This window comes from Cupressus sempervirens, chromosome 8, assembly GCF_028749045.1.
Source record: "Cupressus sempervirens isolate cs-2001-9-10 chromosome 8, ASM2874904v1, whole genome shotgun sequence".
In the NCBI taxonomy this organism is placed as follows: Eukaryota; Viridiplantae; Streptophyta; class Pinopsida; order Cupressales; family Cupressaceae; genus Cupressus; species Cupressus sempervirens.
In genome coordinates this window covers 400,808,417-400,821,056 of record NC_143125.1, presented here as the reverse complement: position 1 = coordinate 400,821,056, position 12,640 = coordinate 400,808,417, and the positions used below count along the sequence as shown (strand labels likewise).

The following is a 12,640-nucleotide window of genomic DNA, read 5'->3' as shown; positions in this document are numbered from 1 at the left end:
TTTACTTAGGATAAATGCATTATTTTATTATTTTTAGGTTAGATAACTAGGAGTATGTGCACTCATATGATTTGTCTTGTTGACAACACAAGAGTTAGCAACTCTATTTTAGCACATGATGTCTAAAACACTAGAGTTTGCATAATTAACTGAGTTGTCATGTAGACAACATAGTTGTTCACACTCTAATTAAGCACATGGTGTCTACAACATAATTTTATGTGACACACCTATGTAAGCTTATTATCTCATCATCACACTAATTCCTATGCTCAATGGAGGATAATCCACTCTTGGTGGACATGTGCTTAGTTGTGAGGCTTATCATATTGCTAACTCGTAGCCATTCTAGATGATCTGGGGGATACTTTTGTCAAAATTGAAGTATCTCCAAAACTCCAACAATCAGCATCAGATTAAACTCCTTGAAATTTTGGACCCAATGCAATTTGAACGGACAAAAACGGAGTCCATATGCAAAAGTTATGGTCAGTCAAAGGTTGGTCAAACCGAGAACGGAGGTCATCAAAAAGGTAAAAAAATAATCATCTCCAAAGTGCACAACAATGGATTTCAAAACAAAGAGCTCATCGAGAGCTTTCCGATGGTGTTTATTTTGTCAAAAAAGGAGCTTGTACGTGGAAGTTATGACATTTTAAAGTTCGGCATGAGAGATGAATATTAATGACATCATCATGATGTTAGTGAAGTGGGAAATAAAAAGGTTTATGGTCGGATTTGAACCCATGACCATTTATTCCCAAAACTCATGTTTCCACCACTATGCCATGCATGGTTTTCAAAATCTATTGGCAGCAATTGATATTTAACCATTAACTAGCTCCCATTTTTAAGTAAGGTGACCGCTGGCAGGATTGGAACCCCCGACCGGCAGTAACCACAAAATCTCGTTAACCGTTGTGCCATTTTAGCACTTAAAGACTATTTTGCATGAGTTGCTATTTGACTTTATCCAGAAAACCGCCAACCTTAGTAAAATAAGGTTATTAGTTATTTTTGACCCCAAAATTGACATGATGCCGAATCTTCAAGAATGGCTAAAGGTTAATTCGAAGGGGGGAATTAATTAAAAGGTTATTTTTGTAAAATTTTGTTATAGCCTTATTTTGGCTAATTTCATGTATAAAAAGGGGGTTAGGAGACTCTTAGAGGGCATTCAGAAAGTGGAGAGAACGTCCAAGTGCTGAGAGTAAGGGAGATGTGATCAGTCCTATACTTTGGAATAGCGTTATGTTGTTGTACTTGAAAGGAGTGATTTTGTAAACAATTGTACCTGATATTGGAGTTAATCGGATCGGTCCCCCTATTGGAGCAGGACCCGGAGACGTAGTCCATACGGATGAACTCCGAGATCAAATTGTTTGCATCTTCTTTCTCTCAATTTCTCTTTTATCAGCTTAATCTTGTTGTTCTCTTATTTCAATTATGTTAATTTGATTCATTAAAGGTTTAAATTAACTTTATGTAATTAGTTAGCATTCCTCTGTAATAGTCCTAGATCCTAATCAGATCACTAGAGGCCTTTATATACATGCACTTCTAGTGTACTTATATATCAATCAACATTAATTTATCTATTATTGAATGGTCTAATATCCAAAGATAATTAGATATTCATTCTCATATTGTTATTCTAATCATACATTATTTGGTTCATATTGTGCTAGTCTTGTGCTTCTTGATCTTGACTTCATTTTGCCCTAAGGAAAATTCTTCATGGTATCATAGCTATACCAAGTTCTTACAAAAATGAACAATCAGCTATTCCTAGCTAGAAGGATCAAATACAATTTTCCAAGGTGATAAAATTGCATATTCAAATGTATGTTTGTATGTATGTATGTATGTGTATATATATGCATGTATGTATATGTATGTATGTATGTATGTATAGAGAGATCTTGTGGATTGTGGAGATCAGTGGAGATCTAGGATTTCATTGTCATGCCCTTGTGATCTTTATGTGTGTGTGTGTGTGTGTGTGTGTGTGTGTGTGTACGCATATGCAAAGGTATATGTATGTATGTATGTATATAAACAGAGACATCTTGGCACAATAGGAAAACAATAAAACTCACTCAATAGGTAGCATGGCCACAAATGCAATGGCAACGCCAGTCGGTAAGTAGATTCCTATTTTTCTCTCTCATTTTTCATGTGTTTATTTCACTTGAACTATTATTCCTTAGGGGGTATTTTCTAATATTGGATTCATTTTATGCAGCAAGCAATGTGGACATTCCCGGATCAACCTTATATTTAATAAAAGGAATATGTGCTTCAAAACCATTTTTTAAACATAACTATATAAGGAGTGAGTTAGGATGTATATAGGTTAACCTTACATTAACTATAAATTACAACAGAAAGGTTGCAATAGGGTATTACAGTATTGTAATTATAGAAAACCATTTGATTCACTTGAGTGGGTGTATGATGGAGAAGAGTTGTATTAGGTGTGTAAAGCTTACAAATGGTTATAGGAATATAGCTATATCAAAATAATTAGAACCAAACTACATATTCATTAGAGTGAGAAGTTCAAGGGTCTTGATCTCATAGATACAGGCATGTAGGTAGCTTGGTAGCTGAAGTATACCTCCAAGGTGCATATGTCTTGGACAAAGTTAAGTAGCACTTAACTATTTTAAGACATTATATGTTAACTCTTGAGGCTTATTCTCTTGCAAAAGCCTCTCCCACAGTGCCATTACCTCTAAACCATGCAAAGGATGTTGAAGTGGTTCCCAATCTTGAAACACTCTTATAAGAAATGGCAAAGCAAATAGAGATACAATACATATATTACTATTATTTATGTATATGTATGTATGTATGTGACTTCCATTATTAAATTTTCATATTCATTTTTCTTGTTATCATTCATTTCTTTATTAATTTTATTATAAGAATGCATCACATTTTGTATTAGGTGGTGAAACCTATGGGTATGGTTATATGTTTAGAAAATGGGAGTATTATCATTTGGTGTTGTGGGTTATAAACAGAAATCTCTTTATTGTCTAACTATGGAACTAATTTTGAACTGGTGGGTGCATTGTATTTCATTTGTAGATTCAAAAGAGCTTTTGGTAGTGTGGATTGTAAAGGGATTTCATGTTTATGATCTACTAATGGAGATGAGTTTCATAATTTCAACTTTAATTGGTACATATGTATGCAGGTTATGAAAGGATTAGAAGTTCCTGATGATCTAAAAATGGAGATGACTTTCATACAAGTTCAAATGGTTCATATGTAAATTGTAAATATTTTGGTATGGTGAAGTAGATAGAGAATTGTTTTATGATTTGATGTTTATGTTGTAAATTATCTTGTAGATTTTGTTTTTGTGGTCTCATTATGGGTGTGACTTTCATATATGTTGGATTTCTACTAAAAATCATATGTAGACTAAATATAGATCTTTTGGTATTGTTTATGTGGATTGCCTCTAGTAATAACCTTAATTATTACTAGTCATCGCCCACAGTTTGCATCCTACAAGGGAATCTTGCTTGTGTTCTGCCATGATTTTCTCCCTTCTTCAACCACAAGCAAGTGAATAGAAATGCACTAAATTTGATGGGAGGCTTTTTTTCATGTGCTCTATAAATGAAGATTATTTAGTGAGAGGATTATATCTGTCCACTAATTGCAGATGATTAAACTTCATTATTTCAAGCTTTCATTTTAGGATTCCAACATTCTTTCAAGTTTTCTCTTCATTATATGTTTGGTTTATCATTTATTTCCTCTAGTTTGATTACAATGCATCTCAACTAGCTGCTCCAATGATGTAATCACCCATCTATCTCTAGATTGTGCAAGCACTTGTTGTTTTACATAATCTATTGCCACTGTGGAAAAAATTATGCCTCCAACATTGAAACCATAATATAAATGGGAATAGCAGATGCCCAAGCCACAACCTAGTTAAATTGGTCTACTTGTTGATTATTTGGGTTGATTACAATTTATTGTAGAACTATCATCATATTAGGTACAAAAAATGAACAATCAATTGTTCATAGCTAGTAGGATCAAATATAAATTTTGAAGGTAATATAATTGCACATGTAGATGCATCACTTGAATGCCATATATGAAGCACATTTCCCAAATTATAATGAATGGTTGTATCTATAGTCTCCATATGCTAGCCCAACAATGGAAGCCAAGGATGTAACCATGCATGTATTGGCACACTCTCTCTGTGAGGATCCCAAGTATCTATTGTTGTTGTTAATTTGGGCATCACTATATGATCCAAAATGTTATAAAGTACTTAAGCCGATACTAATTTCTCCCATGTCTTCAGAAAATGTAGCATAGGTTAAGGGTCCCTTGGCTCCTAGAAATTTGTAGCAACTATTCTCACTGGTGGAAGAATAACTTTAGTGAAGAGTTGAGTGTAAGGAGTTGAAGAAGCAACTTTTGCTTCTGTGTAAATGCCATAATTGTGAGACACATTCCCTTGTAGAAGCCATAACCCAATTAAATATACATATATATATCAACCCATATAATTAGCATCTAGTCCCATTTAATTGGGTTATGGCTTGTTTCTTTCTGAAAATATCTGCTATGATATGTTTTTGTAAAACTTCTTGTGAACTCTGTCCATTTTTTTCAGGTCTACATTATTTTTGTGGAGGATCTTAAGGTAAGTCACTTAGCACCTTAAAAAAATTATCTCTCTTTACACACACACACACACACACACACACACACACACACACACACACACACACACACACACACACACACACACACATGCATACATACATATGTGTATGTATGTATGTATGTATGTATGTATGTATGTATGTATGTATGTATGTATGTATGCATGTATATGTATGTATGTATGTATGTATGTATTTATATGTATTTATATGTATGTTTGTGCCCTTGTGATCATTGCATTTCGTTGTCATGCCCTTGTGATCTCTACATCTCATTGTTGTGCCCTTGTGATCTTTGTATATGTATGTATGTACGTGTATAAATATGTATATGTATATATATGTATACATGTATGTATATATGTATGTATGTATGTATGTATGTATATAAATAAAGAGATCTTGGCACAACAACAAAAAAATAAAACTCACTCAACAAGTAGCATGGTCATAGATGCAATGGAAACACCTATTGGTAAGTAGATTCCTCTTTTTCTCTATCATTTTTCATGTATTTATTTCACTTGAACTATATGAGGAGTGAGGAGTGAGTTAGGACATATGTAGGTTAACCTTACATTAACTGTAAACTACAACACAAAAATTACACCAGGCTATTACAGTATTGTAATTATAGAAAATTGCTTGATTCACCCTAGTGGGTGTATGATTGTGAAGATTTGGATTAGGTGAGTAAATCTCACTAGTTGTTATAGGAATATTTCTACATAAAAACAATTAGAAACCAAAACTACATATTCATTAGAGTGAGTAGTTCAAGGGTCTTGATCCTATGAATACAGGTATGTAGGCAACTTGGTAGGCGGAGTATGCCTCCAGCGTGCAAATGCATTGGACATAGTTAGGTAGCACTTAACTATCTTAATACATTATATGTTAACTCACGAGGTTCATTCCCTTGTAGAATCCTCTTGCTAAATCACCCAATATGGCTAGAATAACTGGTTGAGGACCTCCTATATTACTCAATTTCTTAAGTTCATTTCTAACATAATTTTGATTATGTAAAAGAGGATTACATTTTTCTTCATTGTTTCCAATATCTATGTCCATTCTAAATATGCACTATTGCTTGTTTTTATCACATTCTTTGACAATAATTTACCTTTCAACTATTTTTAGGGCCTAAGCTTCAGAATCTATGTAAGTTAATTTGCATGGTAGTAGAATTTCTTGAATTTATTGACACAATGCTAGCTAGAATCTGAAAAAATTGCATTTCAATTCTCCACTGGGGACATAATCATATTTTATTCCTTAATTTTGGATGCAGTAATGAGTGATTTAGCTTAGACAATGGGAGAGCATTTGAGTTGTGAATAGTGCAATGAAGATGGACTTCCCTTGAGAGTAGTAGGAGGTGATGAGGACATTCCAGGTACTATAAAGATTGATCCTTTATTAAATATTTTAGATGTCGACGAGGAATTTAGATGTTTGAGGGGGGGGGGAGGGGGTGGGGGGACAAGCTTCCACCTTCATGTGGTTGGCCCTGATTAGTAGAGAATATTGAACTATTATCGAAACCAAGTGAAGCTCAACATTAACCTATGATTGTATGACAACTAATTATGTGAATCTCTTGGTTTCAGGCAATGCAAAAGAATGCCATAATTCATTATGTAATGTCAATTCATATGCATATGACAATAGGCAGAGCTAAAAAATAAAACAGGTTTGAATTTTTGTTATAGGTCTTTAATTAGGTATTTTAAGTTAAAGACCATTACAAACATTGTTCATGATGGTCTATAATTTTAAAAACTTAATAGACCTATTAAATAAATGTAATCTTGTTGTGTTTTATCAGCTCCACCTGCTATCGATGCATTTGAATGTAGTTGCATGTGCATTCTCAATTCAGAGTGGCAGAATCTTATTTTGGATGTGATGGAAAAATGGCATGCACCACAAGATGGGAAAATAATGTCACTTTTGCAAGTCTGGAACCTTTTTTTGTACTTTAAAGATTGATCCTTTCTTAAATATTTTAGATGTTAATGGAGAATTTAAATATTAGGGGTAGTGGGGTGAGGCCAAATGAGCTTCCACCTTCATGTGGTTGGCTCTTCTTATAGAGAATATTAAACTATTCTTGAAATCAAGTGAAGCTCAACATTAACCTATGATTGCGTCACAACTAACTGTGTGAATCTATTCATTTTTGGTAATGTAGAAGGATGCCATAGTTCAATATGCAATCTCAATTCATATGCATATGACATCAGGTGGAGCTAGAAAAACAAAACAAGATTTACATTTTTGTTAGAGGTTTGCATAGACATATTAAATAAATGTACATGTGCTTGGTTTTTTCAGCTTCTTCTATTGTCCATGCATACAAAATGCAACTACATGTGCATTCTCAATTTAGAGTGGCAAAATCTTATTTTGGATATGATATAAAAATGACATGCACTAGAAGATGAGAAAATAATGTCACTTTTGCAGGTCTAGAACCTTTTTTGTACTTTAAATATTGATCCTTTCTTAAATATTTTAGATGTTAATGGGGAATATAGATGTTAGGAGGGTGGGGCCAAATGAGCTTCCACCTTCACATGGTTAGCCTTGATTAGTAGATAATATTAAACTATTCTTGAAACCAAGTGAAGCTCAGTATTAACCTATGATTGCATAAAAACTAATTGTGTCAATCTACTGTGAGCTATGAGAGTATCATAGCTATTCAACATTTTCTACCAATTATTTTTATTAATACATCATGTTAACAATTGAAACAACCACTTTTGACAGCTAGTCATCAATCATGCACCATTTTGACCACATGCCCATCACTATTGCAATGGACATTTTTTATGACTTTCCATGGGTCCCATAGCATTTCTGTCTCAAACACATCACCATTGTGATGGTATCTTCAACAACTTTCCATTACAATTGGGATGGTGAAAATGAACTCTCTTCCAATGACTTGGCCCAATTTATGATAGTTGTGTATCTCACCCTTACAATGGTTGCAAATTGTGATGACAAAGTCTGACACCCATCTGACAGGAGCCAATTCCTCTTTCTATTAGTTGGGTGACATGTCTTTGTCACAATTGTGATAGTTTGTCATTGCAAATTGGGCCCAAATGTAGTAGTGGATCACACATCTTTGTTTAATATGATGAGAAGATCATTTCAGATTTGAAGCTTGTAGGGTCAAGAACATAGAATAAGTGAGTGGTTTGTCAAGAGTGCTTAAGAATTTATGGCACTAATGACTCAAGCCAAGAGAGTGAGACAGAAGCTTGATAGGAAGTAGTTTTTGATTAAGGAAAATAAGCTTTAAAAAGGCTCTGAAACCCCATACATAGTTAAATCAGTCAACAATTTAAATGAAAAAGGCTACCAAGAGCCGAAAAGAAAAACAAAAACTCCCATAAACAATAAACAAGAAAAAGTCAGGGAGAAGCACCAAAAAACTAGGACTGGCTGCCAAAGGCCAAGACACATTAGACGATGTCTCTAAGCATCTCGGTAGCATTGATTTCGAACTCAAATAGCTTGCCCACCTCCTCCTTCATCTTTGAAGGCTCTAGCTTAGGGGTCAGAGTTTCTTTTTTCCTAATGCTAGACCCGGTTCATTTCCTTATGCCTTCATCCAGAGTCTTATCCTTCGGGATGATGTCCTGATCCTATTCCTTGCAGATATTCTAATCTTCCCCATAGTGGATGAACCTTTTGATACTGTCATTATCCTTAAGAATGTTGATATTTTTCTCGGCAATGCCTTGCAAGGTCTTGTCCATCTCAAGGGATCTAGTGTTGAAAGCATCCATCTTCTTATCCACACTAAGCTCATCCTCATTAACCCTGTTCTTGACACTGTAAGTATCTCTCTCCAGCATGCTTAGTCTATATTTGAGCTCAAGGATTTCATGGAAAATCCATTTAGTGGTCCTATAGCTATCCAAGGCACAATTCTTGGCATTATTCAAAATATCCATCTCCAGATTCTCCGTGGCAATGTCACTGAGGATAACCAAGGTAGGATCAATAAGTTCCTCTAGCTGGATCTTACCTTCATCGTTCTCTCTAACCTGGGTTCTGATGAGTTCTCTTTTGATCCCTAAATTGACTTTGGAATGGTTTAAGTTTCTCCAAACCACCTTCTTGTCCTTCCCAGTTATCGACCATCTATAGGTGGAAGTTCCAACCTCATCATATCCCTGGTCGAGATCTTGTTCAAGCTTGTTCATAGGGTTCTCCTCCATCTTCTTGCTTCCCTCTCCCTATTTTTCCTTTTTGTCTTCCATGCTTTTCCTTTGTCGCTTAATAGTCCCTGTGACATCCTTTTCTCTACTGGAAGGTACTTTTATTATTATGTTTCTTTTACTCTTCCTTTGTTCTTTTCCTTCCTCAGCACTATTACCTCTTGTTTCCATCCCTTCATCCTACTCATTGTAATCCCTGTCAGAGGAGGTATCATTGAGTTTTGTGGGCTTGCAGGGTGTAGCCACCTCCTTGCTATCATGGATTTTTTTTCTAGGAGCTGTGCTACAGGACCTCTATGTCCTCAAAGTCCATATACATATCCAAACTTTCCTCCATTTCCAAAGGGGAGTAAATTTCTTTAGAATCATCAGAGTTCCTTTTCACTTTCTTGCCTTCTTTCTTGTCTATGATATGCTTGCTAATTGTCCTAGCCTTAAAATATTCATAAATTAATAGAAGTAACCCCTTGTGGAGAGCAAGGTTCCTAGTTTTCTTATCTTGGAACTCATTAATATTCTCATTCAAGGAAGAGTAAAGGTAAAAGGTGATGGAGATTTTCACCTTGTACCTAAAATGGTTGAGAAGCATGAAGTGGTAGGTGCATATGCAATCGAACCTAGTGTTGAGAGTGATGTATTTGATGAGGGCCCTTAGCACAAATCTCCAAAGAGGCTTCATAGACCTCAGGAGGTAGTGAGTGCCCTACTTCACCAGCTATTTTTTCTCCTCCTAGTTTTTGGTGAATTCTGCAACTGCTTGCCCAGATATTTTTTGATATCTATAGAATGTTTTGCCAATAATGGGGATGTCGATAATATGGGAGATAATTTCTTTCATGACTGTGAACTCTACCCCATCAATTTCAACCATGCCCTCATTCTAATTTTTTACCATGATTTTGGTAACCGAGGGCTTCCATCCATGAAGGCATTCAATGTAGCTAGTAATTTCACTTTTCTTTAGGATATTCCAAACTTTGGTTCTCCTCTTCCATTTATGTGCCTCATCCTCTGGCTCCAGTCTATGACATTCTCCCACCATGACGTTCTTGTCACCATTGCCTCTGAAAGCCAAATTCTTCAAAATTTGCAAGTCTTCGGCTCCCCTATTTTTCTTGTCACTAGCAATGTTATTTTCCTTGTGAATTTGGTTTCTTTTAGTAGTACTTAGCATAAGATAAAAGATATTGTGGATATGGAAAGTATTGGAGAAATCATACTTCCACGCCATAGTTTTGCGCTTTCCCAATAAATTATGAATTACCTTATTTAGATCACACATGTTGGTACTGAACCTGGCCTGCAAACAACTAATTTTCATTATGACCACTAATAATTCCCAATCTGTTTCGGATACAATCCTTTTCAATGACTTCATTAACTTCTGATGGGATGTCAAATCCATCTATCCATTTGGACACCTCGTTATGCTTAACCCCCCAATTCACCAGCCCATCTACCACCATATTGGCCTCATAGTACTCATGTGCCACATATATTTTTTTGAAAGTCTAGAGGTCTTTGATACTTTCTCCAATTATATTAGTGATAGTCCAAGTTGGTTTATTTTTTCCCTTGAGGTAGTCTATGATATTTTTAGAGTCTCCCTCTAGCTAGAGACAGTAAACTCCCATTTCCTTTGCTAACTTGATAGTCTGGTGAGCTACCAAGGCCTCAGCATAGTGATTGGTTTGACTCCCAATGGGTGCAACAAAAGACACTATACCTTTACCATGTTCATTTCTTATGATTCCCCCCACTCCAGCTTTTCCTAGATTACCTTTAGTAGCACCATCAAAATTGGCTTTGAACCATCCCTCAGGAGGGAGAGACCAGTTGTCACCTTCTCTTTTATTATTGAGCCTATGCATAAGGGTGGGGAAAGGGCCCTTAGAATTTGTATGGTTTTCCATCAAAGCATGAAAGCATTTATGGAAAACCGCCTTCTTTTTTGCCTCCTTGTCCTTGCAGATGTGGTTTAAAGATTATGCTTTTAAAAGATTATGCCTTTAAAGATTATGCTTTAAAAGACTTCTTAATGGAAAATATTATCAAAAATTACAGTACTCAGGAAGAAACTACCAAAGAAACTCATAAAAGGCTCCCTTAGAACATCAAAAGAGAAATAGTAGGAAAAGGTGTCGTCTCCTCATACATAATGATGATCCCAATATTTTGAGCAGAAGGAAACTATAGCATTGTCATGTCATAAAGGCCATAGTCTCTAGAAAATAGCATCCCCCTAGGCTTCAAGGTCAACAAGCACTCTTTGATGACATGTGGCATTCTTTTCAAATGTATTGAAGACAGAGTGAATATTAATGTCACAAGGTCCAATCCACCAATGCAGCATTCTTTATTCCTTTGTTTAGTAATTTCATTAATATCAACTACTCTGCAACTTGTAACGTTGTGGCCCTTTTAGTAACATATTCAAAATATTACACTTCATTCTTTTTCAAGTAGTGAAGAGTTTATTATTAAATACTTCATCAATAAGAGCTTTAGCTAACACATGCACCATTACTTTGTTCCCTTCACTGCAACATGCATCTTCGTTGCTGGCTTCTTCAACTGCCTCATTAAACTTAATTGTATGCAGGTATTGACATTGATGCTCTAATTTTGTTTCACTTTCATTCCTTAGATTTTCCCACTCAAAATCTTTTCAATAATATGACGTATCTTCGTCTTGTTTCCCTGCAACTTCAATCCCAGAGCTTTTATCTCCCATTTCTTCTAAAATTGGCACCAATATCTAAATCTCAAATAAAATGAGTTGTCCTCTTTGGATTTCTCCAGATCCGGAGATCGTTCAATCAGCCTATCAAATAATAATTTTATTTATTTTTGTCTTTCAATTATATAGCATTGATGTTTCTCTCTGCAATCTTTTCTTCTCTATGTTAACAATTGTTCTAATTTACAGGATGGCAGGATCTTGCTCTGATACCACTTGTAATGTCCCATTTCAGGACATTCGGTAGTTTCTTCCTGAGTACTATAATTTTTGATAATATTTTCCATATTCATTCCTTAATGTTTGAAGATATATTTATACTCAATATTTCAAAGGGTTGTGACTTATTGTTTATATTAATTATATATGATTATATATTATTTATTAACAATGTGTTAATATTACTTAAATATAATCATATTATATATTAATAATATGTTAATATTAATTAAATAATATATGATCATTTATTATATATGATTGTATAATATATATGAATCCTTTATTTAGTATACATATAATTGTCATACACTATAATACATAAAATAGTTAATATAGGTGTATATATTATTTATAGCATGACAATTAAATATCTAATTATGTATAGATAGATAATAATATTCATATAGTTATATATATATATATATATATATAAAATATTTATAATTATATAATATATAACGAGTTATATTTGTAACTTAAAATAATTATAATTTATTATATATAAATTATCGATTATTAATAGTATACTCATTATGTATAATTAATTTATATACTGAAATGGGGATATCACACTCTTTTATTATTGAGCCTAGGCATAAGGGTGGGGAAAGGGCCCTTAGAATTTGTATGGTTTTCCATCAAAGCATGAAAGCATTTATGGAAAACCACCTTCTCGTTTTCCTCCTTGTCCTTGCAGATGTGGTTATTCCTTTCCTTCCACACAC

The 12,640-nt window shown here is 34.4% G+C and overlaps 1 pseudogene; it reads right to left on the bottom strand.

The window, feature by feature from the left end:
* LOC149542977 (CTP synthase-like) overlaps nucleotides 1–8,953 on the bottom strand; it is a 50,890-nt pseudogene extending 41,937 nt beyond the window's left edge.
* Nucleotides 8,954–12,640: the final 3,687 nt, after the last annotated feature.